Genomic DNA, 16921 nt, shown 5'->3' with positions numbered 1-16921 from the left:
CTTGAATCAATTAATCAAGATAATGACACTCCATCAAACGGCGCTTGACCCTTTATATGATTGTTTGACTTCAAGTTCGTTTCACTCCAATATGAGAAAAGGAATTATAGGGAAATCAAAATTGAACAAAGCTTAAGACCTTAAATTATGATATTTTAATTGAATTAATTGAAAAATGATATCTAAACTACATATTAATAGAACCTTTTTTGTCTATCAAAAGTGGGTGAAAAAACTATTCAGTCTTCTATCATACCAAAAAAGGTAAGGGGCAGTAACATAATTTTACAAAATAAAATTTTACTGTTTTTTGTATAAGCCTCATCTATAAGTGATTTTAACATCTCTAATTTTAAAAAATTATAAATTAAAAATAAAAAATAAAGAATAAGCCCTTCTCTCTTTCTCCCCACTACCATGTTCTCTCTCACTCTTTTCATTTTCCTTTCAATTTAAAAAACAAAAATAAAAAATTTGACTATACTAGCAGTTAAACCAAATCTAACAAAATGGAAAATTAATTGAACTTTGAATTTTCTATTTCTGAGAAGACCGAAACGACCATTATGACATTGTGAACACGGCCAGTGCGGGTCTATCTGAGGGCTGGTCTGGTATTGCTGTGCTTTGAACAAAAACTGTTTCTGCTGTACTGTGGTAATAAGCAGCTGTGAAATAAAACAGCAAAGTGTTTGGTAAACTTTTTTGTAAAAGTGCTTTTGAAAAAAAAAAAAAACAATATTATAGTGTTTGATAAACTTTTATGTAAAACAGATGTGAAATAAAGCTGGTTTTTCAAAGTTGGGTTTTGTAGCTTCGTGTTTTTGGCCTCTTTTCACCCAAAACTGTAAAAAAAAAAAAAAAAAGTTGAAGCTGAATGTTTACCAAATATAAAAAGGCTCTCAACTCTTTTTATAGCTATTTTTTTCAGAATGGTCTCAATACCAAGAATAGGACGAACTCAATCTCCTCATTTGCTGGGGCCTTTGGCTCCCTTTCAAAATCTCATTTGCATAGTTGCACTATCACTCTCATTGTTCTCTCTTCGCTTCGAGTCGCAGTCGAGCACTGACTTCCAGTTCGATGACGTCGCCGCTCGTTAACAAAGAGTATTTCAACGAAATCGACAAGGCTCGCCGCTATCTCCGCGCTCTCATTTACAGCAGAAGTTGCGCTCCGATCATGCTCCGCTTGGCGTATGCTCTCTCTCTCACTCTTTTGTTTGTTCCCCAAGAAAATTTTCGATGAATGAAAAATCTGATTCGGTCGCTTGCGTTTTCTCAGTAGCCCACATAAGTTTAACTGTTGCTCGGTGTTTCATACTTACAGAATGGCCTTTGATTTCTCTTTGTAAATGAAATGTTTGCATGTTATTGTTTGTATCGATTTTGTTAGAGTTATGGTGATTGATTGTTTTTGGAGGTGTGAATTTGTAGGTGGCACGATGCTTGGACCTACGATGCCAAGACGAAAACGGGTGGGCCGAATGGGTCGATTCGTAACGAGGAAGAGTACTCTCATGGTTCCAACAATGGCTTGAAGAAGGCTATTGATTTTTGCGGTATGTTCGTTTCTGTTGTTCCGTATCGTCAATCTTTATTCGATTTACGAAACTTGAGCAGTTTATCTTATGGTTGAAAAAGACCAGTAATTAATTAATGCAACATTTGATAAGTTTGATTGTCCTTTTCATTGTAGGACTCTATTACTTAGGATTGTTTTTGTTTTCAATAAGTTCCTATTATGTAGGAAGACTAGTTCTACGTAGACTATTTCCACATGCACGTTACCACTTTCTGTTAATGTGGATCGTGGGCTGTTTTTTAGGGTTTCGTTAACTATGTAAGGCTATATAATAGCAAACGTTTCTATTCAATAAATGAGTCATTCTCCCAGTTTGCTTGAGTCAGTTGCAGTATTGCTTTTGGTATTTTTGTTCTGGTTCCTAACAAACTGGTATCAGAGCCCCTCACTGGGGCCTGAGAACCGGAAAGTTGCAGCTTTTGAGTGACTTCAAACACAAGAGAGAAAAAGAGGAAAAATGACTTCTGAAGGAAGCTTTGTGCAGCCTTCCATTCCACGTTTTGATGGTCATTATGACCATTGGAGCATGCTCATGGAAAATTTCCTTCGCAACAAGGAGTATTGGAGCTTGATTGAAACTGGTTATGAAGAACCAGCAAAGGGGCCGCAACCTATATCAGAAGCACGACAGAAAAAGCTTGATGCAATGAAACTCAAGGATCTCAAAGGAAAAAACTATCTTTTCCAGGCAATTGATAGGAGCATCCTAGAGACGATGTTAGAAAATGACACCTCCAAGAAGATATAAGATTCCATGAAGACGAAATATGAAGGAAATGCACGAGTGAAGCGCTCAACTCTTCAAGCCCTACGGAGAGACTTTGAGACACTTGAGATGAAGGTTAGTGAAACGATCACTAACTATTTTGCTAGAGTGATGACAGTAGCAAACAAGATGAGAATGTATGGGGAGCCTATGACTGACGTCACGATCTGTGAAAAAATCCTGCGGTCTCTCACGGACAAATTTAATTATATAGTTTGTTCGATTGAGGAATCTAGGGACTTGGATGCAATTACCATTGATGAGCTTCAAAGCTCGCTCACTGTACATGAGCAAAAGTTTCACAGAAGCAGCAGTGTGGAGCAAGCTCTGAAGGCAACAACTGATGCCAAAACTGAGGGAGGTTTCAGCAATCATAGAGGACGAGGGCGTGGAAGAAGTAACTATAGAGGACGAGGACGTGGAAGAGGAGGCCAAGAGGTGTTCAACAAGGATACGGTGGAATGCTACAAGTGTCATAATCTTGGACACTTCCAGTATGAATGTCCTAAATAGGATAAATAAGCTAATTATGCAGAAGTGAATGAAGAAGATATGTTGTTGATGTCATATGTTGAGGTACATGAACGGACTGATGCTTGGTTTATTGACTCTGGATGTTCCAACCATATGTGTGGCAATCGGGATATCTTCACAAACCTAGATGAAAGCTTTGTTCATTCAGTTAAATTGGGGAACAAAAGTAGGATCAATGTGGTTGGCAAGGGAAGTGTCTCGCTGGTTTTAAATGGAATCAATCATGTTGTCAATGAGGTGTACTATGTTCCAGAGCTCAAAAACAATCTCTTGAGCATATGACAACTTCAAGAAAGGGGCTTGGCTATATTAATTAAACAAGGAGCCTGCAAAATATATCATCCGACTAAGGGTCTGATTATTCAGACTAAGATGAGTAAGAACAGGATGTTTATATTGCTAGCTCAGACTCCAGTCTCTACAAGTGCCCCACCAGAAAGGTGTCTTCACACAAGCTCGCAGGATCCCTTTTATCTTTGGCATCGAAGATATGGTCACCTAAGCTACAAGGGATTGAGAACGTTGCAACAGAAGAGGATGGTTTGTGGACTTCCTCAGCTTCAAACCTCAAATATCACATGCACATACTACATTTATGGTAAACAGCATCGTAATGACATGCCAACAAGAAGTACGTGGAGAGCAAATCAGCCTTTGGAGCTCATTCATGCAGACATCTGTGGACCCATCTCTCTCATATCAAATAGTGGGAGGAGGTATATTTTATGTTTTATTGATGATTTTAGTTGTAAAACATGGGTGTACTTGTTGACAGCAAAGAGTGAGGCACTGCATTGCTTCCAGTTTTTCAAAAGAATGGTGGAAAAGGAGAAAGGGCTAAGTGTCAAGTGTTTACGAACATATAGAGGGGGTGAATTCACCTCAACTGAATTCACTAATTTTTGCAAAGAAAATGGAATCAAGAGGCAGTTAACCACTGCCTACACGCCGTAACAAAACGGAGTGGCTGCAAGGAAAAATCGAACTGTCATGAATATGGTTCGTTCTATGTTGTCTGATAAGAAGCTCCCAAAAACGTTTTGGCTAGAGACAGTGAACTAGACTATCTATGTTCTAAATAGATGTCCCACATTATCAGTGAAGGATATCACTCCACAAGAGGCTTGGAGTGGAGTAAAACCCTCAGTCGAGCATTTCCGTGTCTTTGGAAGCTTAGCACATGTTCACATTCCAGATGTCAAGCGAGGTAAATTAGATGATAAAAGTTTTCCTTGTGTTTTATTGGGAGTTAGTGAGGAGTCCAAGGGATATAGATTGTTTGATCCTATAGCCAAGAAAATTGTTGTGAGCATGGATGTTATTTTTGAGGAAGAAAAACAGTGGGATTGGGATGTGAGTTATGAGGGACAGATCATGTTAGATTTAGAATGGGGAGAAAATGAAGAAAACAGTGAGGGAGAAGAAAGGGTGAGTGAAAATGAAGATGAAAATGGCAGTGGGGTTAGAGAAGAAAGAAATGTGGGTGAGAGCAGTGAAGACACATAGGGTTATGAGGAGAGAAGTTTTAATGAACTTGGCGAGGATGAAGGGAGGGTTTATGAAGGAAGAGTCAGACGCCCTCCTTCTTACTTAAGTGATTATGTCACTGGAGAAAGGCTAAGTGACGAGGAGGTACACATGGTTCAAATCGTGCCAACCGAAGATCCTCTCTATTTTGAAGAAGCAGTGAAAGAAGAGAAATGGAAGCAAGCTATGGACAATGAGATCAGCTCCATAGAGAAGAATAGAACATGGTCTTTAAGTGAGTTGCCGATTGGAGCAAAAAAGATTGGCGTCAAATGGGTCTACAAGACCAAGTACAACGAACATGGGAAGATTGACAAGCACAAAGCACGTCTAGTAGCCAAAGGCTACTCTCAGAAGCATGGCATAGACTACACAGAGGTCTTCGCACCAGTGGCAAGAATGGACACGGTGAGGATGATTATCGCCTTGGCAGCACAAAAGGGTTGGAGGATTTTCCAATTAGATGTCAAGTCCGCATTCCTTCATGGAGAGCTGAGTGAAGAGGTCTGTGATATCTCGTCCCTAAAATTTTAATTTTATTTTATTCTTGACGTATTTCGAAGATTTGATTGGAACTAGTTCTTTATATCTCCAAATTTAAGAAAACGAAGTGAGGGGTACTTTAGTCATTTCTAATTTTCTTGACCTTTTCAGTCAACTCTTGAATTGGTTAGGTAGAGTTCGATTCCATGAGCGCGTAGGCGTAAACAAATCTTATTTCCGAGTCCGAACGGAGAAGTTAGAGTCATTTAAAGTTGGTGGCATTTTGGTAATATTACCAAAATGCTATAAATGGGAGGGAAACCTCCAGAAATGGGGGGTTTTTCAGAAAATGGAAAATGGGTGCTGCCTAACCCGTTTTAGGGAGAATTTGACCCATAAACCCACCAAACTTGACCCGCTTGTATCTTTTTCATCCGAGCTCCGTTTTGGATGATCTTGGTGTCCATGGAAAGCTCTTGACGAGCCTACATCTCTGTGATTTTAGATTTCCCCATTTCTTTTCCATCTTTGCAGCTTGAGGTCGCAAAGTCCACGACTTTGCCGGCGGTTTTATCATTTTTTCTGGCGATTCCGGCAACGATTTCCTTCGAGTGAGGTATGAAACTTCATCTACTCTTCATAATCTTCATGTGGGTATACTTAGTTTGTGCTTTCGTATTCATTTTAGAGTTGGGTGTTTAGAACCTTAGAAATCCGGTTTTCTCCGGTGAAATTGGACGGTTTCCGGTTAGAATTTATCGTCGGCTTAGTTGTAAAAAGTGTTTCCCTTGTTGAGCTCTAGCTACCACGTAAATTTAAGCTCATCTAGTTAATGTTGAAATTCGGGGTTTGTAAACCCTCCACCTTGACTTCCACCACGTGTGGCGGTGCGTGGGATCGTTCACGAGTGTTGTCTAGGTTTCAAATACCTTCTAGTGATCATGTGAACCTATGTCTAGCTTGGTCGCCAAGGATTCAATTGTTGGGTGTGGTGATCAATTTGGACCGCCACTTGTTTGTGTGATTGACGACAATTCGACCATTGGATCATAATGAAACTTTAGTATGTTATCCTCGAAGCATAATGTGGACTTTGGGAAGTTATGGGTCATAAATCTGATTTGCGGATTGTTGTGGACCCCATCGTTGACCGAGAGTTGAATTGTGGTAAACATGTCTCGGAACGTTCTAAATAATAAAATTAGTACTAGGGGAGACTTAAGTGAAGTCTAATGGGCCTACATTGGTTAGAGAGTGACTTGAACATATGTGGTATGGTTATTATCTTGATTTCTTATATTGGTATCATCTGTGAATTTTACTTGGTCTTATAATGTGATTCTATTAAAATGTGATTCTATATATATTTATATATATATATATTTAGCCATAGACCTATGTTTATCAAACATGATTTGGCTTGTGTACTGATGATGATCGTGATATGTGAGTTGACGTGCATATTCGAAAGGTGGATGATTTACATAGATGGTATGATACGATGAAATGTGAGTGACTTTAATTTATGTGAATATGAAATGGTTTTATAATCATTTTTCCTATAAATTGTTAAGTTTCATATTTAGCCAATGATATAGTTATATGAGGGGGGATTTGACGTGCGTATTGGAAATATGGTTTGTTTTGTATGATTGGCTTGATTTGATGAGGTGAGGGCTAGTGGTGGACCGTTAACCCATTGTCATGGGGTTTGTTGCTTTGAAACATGTGTCAATGCTCGTTTCATTATTTCATTTCTTGTTTTGTTGAGCCTTTATAACTTGAGTAACTTGATTCATGTGTTGTTTCATTGATTGGTGGTTATGCAATGTACTCCGCAATTCCGTTGAGTGACTGGTTTGGAATCGTATCTTAGTTTGGATTCCGTTGAGTGATGGTCCGGAATCCCTCTTACTCCGCGATCCCGTTGAGTGATGGTCCGGGATTGTATCCACCTTAGTTCATGGAGTATAGTTTGAGATGGTTGCAAAGTGTAGGCTTTGGATGAACAGTGTTGCCTAATTCTACTTTCATTGTGTGTATGTGAATATGGGTGTGAGATGTTATGGTCGTTTGAAATGAACTTTTGGATGTCTGGGTGCCTCCCTCGGAGTTTTCAAAAGTTTGGTATTGATTTCCTATGAAAGATTTATATTTAAGGTTTATAAAGTATGATTGATGGTTGGGTTTATTATTGTATCACATGCTTATTTTATTGTCCCTCACCCGAGCCTCTCAGCTTATCTGTGTGCCTGAATTGCTAGTGCACCAATTCCATAATATTGGCATTGACTTTACATATGACAGGTCTGGGTAGATTATGAGAAACCGCTTGATATTTTGGTTCTGTTGAGTGGTCCGGAACCCAATGTTGTTGGATTCCGTTGAGTGGGCCGGAATCCTTGCTCTTGTTCATTCCGTAAGGTGATTTAGAATCCTAAATTCGAGTAGATGGGAATTACCCACAATAGATATTGTGAAAATAAATTAGATTACCATGTTATTATTCTTAACCCAAATTGGGAATTATGTAGAGTTCTTTAATTAAATTCGTGAAATGATATGTTATCTCACTGATTGATTAACGTAATTAAATGTTAATATTGTACTTCGTGATTCCTTGATATGTTACAAGCTATGTATTGAAATATAATGTTGGAAGTATAGTGATTAGTATGATGAAGTGAAATGTGATTTGACTTGTGTATTGGAAATGGTTGTGACATGTGATTGAAACGCATATTGAATTGCTTAGGAGATGTGAGGTCTAGTAAATGACTAATGACCCATTGTGATGTGGTTTTTGCTCAATATTGCTTCGTTTCGTTGAGTTTCGTGAATTGGGTAACTTGAATCATGTCTTGTTCCTTCGAGCCGTTGTTATGTTTCTTGGACTTCTGTTCAATTCGGTTGGGTGGATTGGAACCGAGTTCTGTTTGGATTCCGTTGAGTGATGGTCCGGAATCCCCTTTGGAGCCTTGGTCCGTAAAATCCCCTTTTCCAAAGATGTAGTCTTCAACTGAATTGTGTTGCTCTAGCCTTGCGTTTCGACTTGTTGTATGTGTTATTGATTGATGTGATTATGGAATGACGTTGGATATGAGTGGAGTTATCATGAGTATTTTAGTTGATTAATATTTCTAGAGAATATTATGTACTTTGTTAATTCTTAAATATGTTACACACTATGAAACGCGAATTTATGTGGGAAACGCGATGATTTATGTGATGGATGAAGTGGAAATGTTAATCGTCATGTGGGATTGTTATGTTGAATATCATTGTTATTGTTACGATTAGACTTGTTGATAAATGTGGCTCGAGAATGGTATTGTACATCGTTGGTTCTTTGAAATGATATATGTTGTGAATTGCGGTATCATGTTGTGACATAATGGCCTATATATTGATGGAGGGGAAATCATGATTTTCAGATGGGTTGTTATGTAACCCTGAGTCTAGTATTTTCATGCTTGTCAAGTTCTATTGATTGATTGAGAAATGTTATACCTTTCGACTTAATCGGATTGTGTTATATGTCAATTATTGTGCATGACGAACTACAAATGGCTTGATCCCTGTTTAGGGTACGTAGGTAGTCTAACGGGGAGGTTAGATGCAGCCATAAAGCATACGAAAAATAACTATGTGATTCGATTATTGAGTTGTGCTTGCCCATATCCCGGAGGTGAGATATGATAGATACGGATTTTTGGTGACGTCACGTGTCAATTCTGGACGTATGTCGGGATTGGGGCGTGACAAGGTCTATATTGAGCAACCAAGGGGTTACGAGAAGGAAGGAAGGGAGCACTTGGTCTACAAGCTACACAAAGCATTGTATGGATTAAAACAAGCTCCACGAGCTTGGTTTAGTCGGATTGAGGCTCATTTTATCAAGGAAGGTTTTCAGAAGTGTGACAGTGAGCAAACTTTGTTCACAAAGAAGAATGAAGCAGGAAAGATCATCACTGTAAGTATTTACGTTGATGATTTAATTTTTACTGGTAATGACAAAGACATGATGTGTGAATTCAAAAGGTCCATGTTGAGAGAATTTGATATGACTGATTTGAGAAGCATGAGATTTTTTCTTGGCATTGAAGTACTTCAAAGAACAAATGGTATTTTCATATATAAAAAAAAATATGCCCTGGAGGTTCTAAAGAGATTTGGAATGTTGGAAAGTAATGAAGTAAGCAGCCCGATTGTCCCAGGTTTTAAGATCAGTAAGGATGAGAATGGAATTACTGTGGATGAGACATACTTTAAGCAATTGGTGGGAAGCTTAATGTATCTCACTGCCACAAGACCAGACATGATGTTTGTCACTAGTCTCTTGAGTAGATTTATGGCAAGACCAACTGAGCTTCATCTACAAGATGCAAAGAGAGCTCTTCGATATTTAAAGGGGACGGTGAATTATGGTATTCAGTACAAGAAAGGTGGAGATGATGGACTGTTTGCTTTCACAGATAGTGATTATGCAGGAGATGTGGAGGATAGGAAGAGCACCAGTGGTTATGTGTTCTTGCTAAGTTCGGGTGCTGTGACATGGAGTTCAAAGAAGCAGCCTATTGTTACACTGTCTACTACAGAAGCAGAATTTGTAGCAGCTGCAGTGTGTGCATGTCAAGCAATATGGATGAAGAGGGTGCTGAAGGAGCTTGAGTACAACAATGAGGCGTGTACTCTAATTAGATGTGATAACAGTTCAACCATTAAGTTGTCAAAGAATCCAATGATGCATGGTCGCAGTAAACATATTGACGTGAGATATCACTTTTTGAGGAATCTCACAAAGGAGGGTTCAATTGCTTTGATTCACTGTGGGAGCGAGGATCAGGTGGCAGACATAATGACCAAGCCGTTAAAGGTTGATGCTTTCCAAAAACTTCGAAATATGCTAGGGGTTTGCGGGATTGTTAGTATAAACTAACTGTTTGATGACAGTAAGTTTAAGGGAGGGATTGATAAGTTTGATTGTCCTTTTCATTGTAGGACTCTATTGCTTAGGATTGTTTTTGTTTTCAATAAGTTCCTATTATGTAGGAAGACTAGTTCTACGTAGACTATTTCCACATGCACGTTACCACTTTCTGTTAGTGTGGATCGTGGGCTGTTTTTTAGGGTTTCGTTAACTATGTAAGGCTATATAATAGCAAACGTTTCTATTCAATAAATGAGTCATTCTCCCAGTTTGCTTGAGTCAGTTGCAGTATTGCTCTTGGTATTTTTGTTCTGGTTCCCAACAACATTCAATTCTGTATACGAGAATCGAGATGATTGTAAATTTTTTTTTTTTGTGTCATGTGACATGCTATGCAAGCTTAATTGATTCTTTGGTTGTTTCTGTGAGTTTATCGGTGATACTGAATGTGCATCTATGTTACAATTGGTCTTTGTTTGCAATTCAGACAGCGAAAGTCCTTAATGCCAAGCATTTAACAAGTTTAGATGGTTTCACTGTCTTGTATATGTAACTGAGAAGACAATGTGCTTACTTTGGTTAGCTTCAATTCTGATTTTCTAAATGAAACTGATAAGGGAACTATAACGAAACCATACGTAAGCAACTATGTATTGAAGTTGTCATTATGTAGCATATTATGTTGTCTCCAAGGTGCTTTACATGTTTCAGTATTTGTGTAATAATAGTGCCATCCTTTTGGCCATTATACAAGATTGTATGATCAGTAATTCAACAAAGAGTACCTACAATTAATGTGTTTGAGAGTCATGCTTTTGAGATAGATATACAATGTAAGGTATTTTGACGGGTGCTTCTTTTTTATGTCAGAGGAAGTGAAGTCTAAGCATCCAAGGATTACATATGCAGACCTATACCAGGTGATTATAGTTCTGAATGATTTACTCAGCCTGTTATATAATTTTAGGTCATCAAATTATTTGCAAATGAAGAGCTTGTACAAAGATCACCATAGTTTTTCCGAAAAAATACGTGGGAGATAGCATGGATTCTTTTATGAAGATAGCAACTAAGGGGCATGATTACTCGTATTTTCAGCTTGCAGGTGTTGTTGCAGTTGAGGTCACTGGAGGCCCCGCCATTGATTATTCTCCAGGCAGGAAGGTATGTTGCAGCCAGTGATCTCTTATTTAAAGAAACATGGCTAGTTTCCTTATCACTGTTGTCAAGTTTTCTTCTGCTTTTTTCTACTTGTTCTTAGGATTCTAAAATTTCTCCTAAGGAAGGATGACTTCCAGATGCTAAACGAGGTTTATTCCAATACCTTAGATATCTTCTTCAAGTTTTATATTACCTATTTTAATATTTCTCATATGCTAGCATTTTAGTTGGGTTTTAATTCATATATGTTATGCATTTCAATATCAGAGATTTAGAACATATTTGCTTAGACTAGATTAGAAGTTCTCTAATAACATCTCTGTTATATTTTTGCATTGCTGTTTGCTTTCTTTAGTGCAAGAAAATGGAGAACACTATTTCAAGCATTTCATCTTGTAATCCATTGTTTTACTCTAATTTCTTCTGTTTTACGTACATAGAATAAGTTTCCGTGCAATATAATTTGCAATTGGAGCTTGATGGCATGAGTTACTTCTATAAATGTTTTGCTATTAGTTTATAAGAGTCAGAGATACTTGTTAAGCAACTTTGTATCCATGTTAGGATGTGGAACGTGGTACGTCTTCAATATGTAGTTCTTGGTGTTGGTTGCAAGCTCTTTATGCAAATAGTTCTAGTCATTAGCGTGCACAGGTTTCCTATGGAACTCTTCAAAGCCACAGAAGCAACCGTGGCTTCCAACTTTTATTTTGAATATTGCTCATTTTTGGTTGCTACACCACTTTTATATTCTAAGTTCAGATTTGGGATTGTTTCTTGGTTTACACGGTAGGATTGCCATAAGCTACTCCATGTTAAAACTAAACCCACTTCTCCCCATCTCCTAGGTTTCTTAATGTATTTAGAATGCTGGAGATTTATGACAAGTTGTCAGGCTTGCTTGTGTGTCATTTTCAGTTAAATTGTTTGGGAGATGAAGTTTTTGTTGTTCATTAGTAGAAATTTAATTTCTTGTCGGTGTCTTTTGTCATTTGATAATAGGTGCACCACATTTGAGGGAAAAGTTCTATAGAATTGGGCTGTCTGACAAGGATATTGTTGCACTATCTGGGTGTTGCACTATCTGGGGGTCATACACTGGTAATTCTTCCTCCTTGTTTGTATCTATAAATGCTCTTCTTTGTTATTAGTTAGACATGTTTACTCTGTGTCATTTGCTCTCATCTTATAGGGAAGGGCACATCCAGACAGATCTGGTTTTGATGGTCCTTGGACTAAGGAACCTCTGCAGTTTGATAACTCATACTTTGTGTAAGACTTGAAAAATTGGTGAAAATTTACCATTTTATGTCATTATGTTTGCATGTGATTATGAACATTTGTTGCCACTCATTGTTGATAGTGAACTATTGAACGAGGAATCAGAGGGGTTGTTGAAACTTCCGACAGATGCAGCTTTAGTGGAGGATCCTGAGTTCCGTAAATATGTCGATCTGTATGCAAAGGTAATTTGGGTTCGGGCTTGTTTCAGTCCTATTTGCTGGTAAACAGTGTTTTCACCGCTAGTGCTAGATTATATTTACAGACTTACTTTGTTTGTTTAGAGCTACTTTAATATTGTCGATTGGCACTAATTTTAACAAATAATCAAATGTGGCTCACCCATATTCTGGTGGTGCGTGATCTGGTCAACCCTGACCTGCCAACCACTCGGAAATTGTTAGATTTGGATTGAGCCATTTATAAGATGGTTTACTTATTAGTTCTTATAAGCCCTTGTAAGTTTTAAGCAATCCAATAGAAAAAGGTTTGGTCTGGATTGAAAATGGAGTTTACTCAAGTAAACTATGTCTCCTTTTCTTCAATTTGGGCTAGCATATTATCTGAATTGATGTTAACCGGTACTGGGTTAAACCAGGCTCATTGTCCCTAATATGCAGTAACAGAACACCTCTTCTGGGACCATTGCCACTTAAAAGCTGAGGCTAATTTGGTTAATTTTTACATTTGTCATGGTTCTTCAATAGGACCCATTTGCAGCAGATACTGAACCCCAATTTCGTGTTTGGTTGAATTGACTGAACTTTGTTAGACCAAGTTACTTAGCTAGGGATGGGCATGGGTGAGTTCAGGGCCCTGCACCAGCTGGGGTACCTGTCCCGCTGTGCATATATTTTTTATATCATTATTGAATGTTACATTTTTATTAAGTTAGATGATTTTCCTGATTATTTTAATTTATAAGGTTTGACATCTAATTACAGTAATTATTGTGTCAAAATTCAGTGTTTGTACGATTATCTGCGATTAACATTTAGACTAATATTTGATATTTAGCAAGACTTGTTTGAATATCGGACGTTTAGCTAATACAGAAAAAAATATATAAGGTGGCGGGACGGAACATCTGTGGGTGGGGATCAAAACACCCCATGAGGGGCGGATGGAGCTGATGAATTTTAAGGGGAAGTTTGGGATGATGAGTTGCATCCCAACCCAGTTATCTCTTGTGCCCATCCCTATGTTTGGCTTTGATGTTTTTTATTTTTTTATTTTCAAGGGGAGGAGAAGGGTTTGAAACTATTCCAATAATGTAGGGAAGGGGGAGTTCCGAACTCAGGATGCATGGGTGGAAACATCTCATCCACTAAGTTATTGGACCACATGAAATCAAATATGTATAAAATTAGGATTTTTTTTAGATATCTATAAAATTAGCTACCGTTGCGAGCTTATTTATACTTTTTTATTTGACATTCCTTTTCTTACTTTTGTTAAATTTGGCGCATGACAAGATAAGGAAGCATTTTTAAGAGATTATGCTGAATCGCATAAGAAACTTTCAGAGCTCGGGTTTACTCCAAACCTCACTTCCTGTAAGACAAGTGCTAAGGACAGCACCATAATGGCACAAGGAGCGGTAGGAGTTGCTGTTGCTGCTGTTGTTGTGAGCTTAGGCTACTTGTATGAAGCTCACAAAAGAGCCAAGTAGAGTCGTAGAAGTCGTGTACTTGCGTAACTGATTACCTCGATCTTCTTCATTCTTTCCGGCTGGAGATTTCATTGATCCCGTATGAATAATTACCACAAGCCCTTGCAGCTTAGTAGCTCGATTGGGTAGTAGAAGGATATAAGTAAACTTTATATTCATTTCGAAGAAGATAGTGACATGAACACTTACTACTGCTCTTTTATCTACTCTCTTTAAGGTTTTACTTTGGTACTCGAATGCGTGACGTCCTATAAAGGGGCTTCTTGTTTCGTTTGCCTGCAAGTTGGCTAGTTTTGTTATTCCCAGTAGATTGCTTAGTCCACCGTACTCTAGTTATACTTGAGATTTTCTCGGTACGATATCCGTTCATTCACATGATTGATTATTTGAAGGATAGATTCCTCGTTTAGAGCTTATATTTTAGGTTTTAAGTGCAAAATGTGATACTTAAAACCTAAAATTTGAATAATGAACCAATTCAAGACTAAAGGGTTGAATTTTAAGCTCTAACAGGTGATTCTACGCTATGAATAATCACCTTGATAAAAAAAAAAAAAAAAAGGTTGAACAATTTAGAAAAGAAGGTGAAGATTTATCAGAGAATGAACGTTATGTTTAGAATGACAAGAACTGTATTATCTTTTTAGATCATTGTCATAATAGCTTTGGTGGCCAAAAATTGGTCCCATGACAGCCTTCGTGTCACAAAACCCATGCATCGAATTCCGTGTGAAATTAAAAAGGATACCAAATACGCTAGGGAAGTTATGATAGGATTAGGCCTAATTTTGTGAAGGGTAGAGGTGTATCCAAATGCACCAGTGTCCATGCACTGCATGTGGGTCATTGAAAAAATAGACCGTGCCCTAAGCTCCAGAGATGCCCCCACATGGGAAGGGGCAGCCGGCCAAAAGAGGTAGGTAAAGCGCAAAGGACAGCCCTCCACCTCAATACCTAAGCACATGACATCCACGTGTTGATGTGCTGGCTCTCACCTTACAAATACAATTGTGATTAAAATTTCCGATCTAGGGTTACATACATCCATACCCTCCTAAAGTTCCCTTAACCAAATTGCCTAATTGCTTTGATTATTTTTGATTCTCTTGCCACGTTTGTTGTTGCTCCCTTTCTTTGCATTGTCCATGTGCCAATGTGGGTGTTTTGTAGGAAAAACTGGCTGCAGATAGAGACCATGTAGCTAATCACTGGTGTCAACACACAACCTAAAAGATTGCAATCATTGAGTTCAAGTTAGAAAAGAATTCAAGATTTGCTAGATGTGGAGGTAGATTTAACAATACAAGTCTCTAACAAGTCTTTTTTTTTTTTTTTTTCTTCTTTCAATCAAGCGTCAGCTGATCTTGACCATTGATGCATTGTGCATTTTACTTTATAAAGAGTAGATTTAGGCTAAGTAGTCCTAGTGGCTCAAATTTCGTAATAATTACATATATGCAAGAAGAATGCTAGAATTTGAGCTGATCTTGAGGGTTGATGCATTATGCATTATGAATTGTACAATACAGTTGGAATTAGTCAACGAGTCCTTGGCCTCAATCGACCTCATCATTACTCTTAGTTCAAAAAATATGGATAGGGTTAATTGTGAGGGGAAGTGATTAAGAGAGTTGTACTTGTAGCTTGTGGGGAAGGAGTGAAAATATTTGTTAAAATCATGCCAAAGTTCAACATCAAGGAGTGAGTGAAAGAAGCCATAAGTGGGAGGAGGAGTTGCACTGGGTGCCATAGGACAGGCTGAAAAGGATGACAAAAGGTAGGTGAAATACACGCACACATAACAAGTGGACCTCTCCATCCCTCTCTCTCTCCACCCTCTCTTTCGAAAACAACTTGTGCCCATGATCCTTAACTCTCCTCCTACCATCCACTTGAAATACATGATCATGAGAGAGAGAGAGAGAGAGAGAGAAAGAGAGAAAGTGCATGTGTGGTGGTGGGTAAGGTAACAAAAAAAATTATATGCAAATCCCCCGGGAGGGGTGGTGTGAAGATGACAACAAGACGGTGAATCAAAGCTTCCCATCGCGTCCCAAACCCTATCCCTTGTCGCCTAAACTTGCACCACAAGGTTGGAAGGGGAAGGAAAAAGGTGGAGGGTGAACCAAGGGTCACATACAACTACAACCATACTGATTACCCTACTTTTTCTTTCATCATCCTCCCTCCCTTTAACCCCAACTTCCCACCCTTCTAGAAGCCCTTCTCCTCTCTCTCTCTCTCTCTCTCTCTCTCTCTCTCTCTCTCTCATGCATTACCAATAGAATAAACAACCACAACTACCATCTCTGTTCTTATGCACAAGAATAGCCAAGTCAGCTAGTGACATCTCTTCCCAAAAACCCACTACAACCAACTTATTAAAATAACCAGGTTCATTACTTTTACAAATCTACCTCACTTCATGATCTAAATATAAGTCTCACAAATTTTGATTGGTATACAACATTTACTCAGACATGTACTCGACAAAAATTTACAATATCACTAGTTGCATACAATTATATGTCTATTTGTCTTATTACGTTATTCGTCACAAAATGAAGAGAGGTAGGAACACGTAATCGCTTCTCTCATGACATTCCATGGAACCAACTCTGAAGCATTCAAGACTTCCAACAGTGAGCAATAAAAACTAGCCGAAGAAAAAGAACCAGAATTTTGCCTTGGGAGGGGGACAAATGAAAAGTACTGCAGACAAAGACTCTCATGGTCGGTATGATGAAATTCAATATGTACCAACTACTACACCATTAATATTCAAATAGTTTCCATCTACAGAAGTTTCATATTTTATCTCAAAAGTTTCATATGTTATCGTACATGTCTGGTGAACTGGAGTTTCATATTTTATCTCAAAAGTTTCAGACACACACAGATAAAACAGAAATCTCACCATGTTTTTGTCCTCATAAATAAAGGAAATTTTGATTAACATTTCAAAAATCTTATTTTTTATTTT

The 16921-nt window shown here is 38.1% G+C and overlaps 1 pseudogene; it reads left to right on the top strand.

The window, feature by feature from the left end:
• Positions 1 to 1083: 1083 nt before the first annotated feature.
• On the top strand, positions 1084 to 14167 carry LOC103965616 (annotated as a pseudogene).
• The last annotated feature ends 2754 nt before the right edge of the window (positions 14168 to 16921 follow it).

This window comes from the organism of the source record quoted next, unplaced genomic scaffold (assembly GCF_019419815.1).
Source record: "Pyrus x bretschneideri cultivar Hongxiangsu unplaced genomic scaffold, Pyrus_bretschneideri_v1 Contig7, whole genome shotgun sequence".
In the NCBI taxonomy this organism is placed as follows: domain Eukaryota; kingdom Viridiplantae; phylum Streptophyta; class Magnoliopsida; order Rosales; family Rosaceae; genus Pyrus; species Pyrus x bretschneideri.
This window is presented reverse-complemented; position numbering and strand designations above follow the sequence as displayed.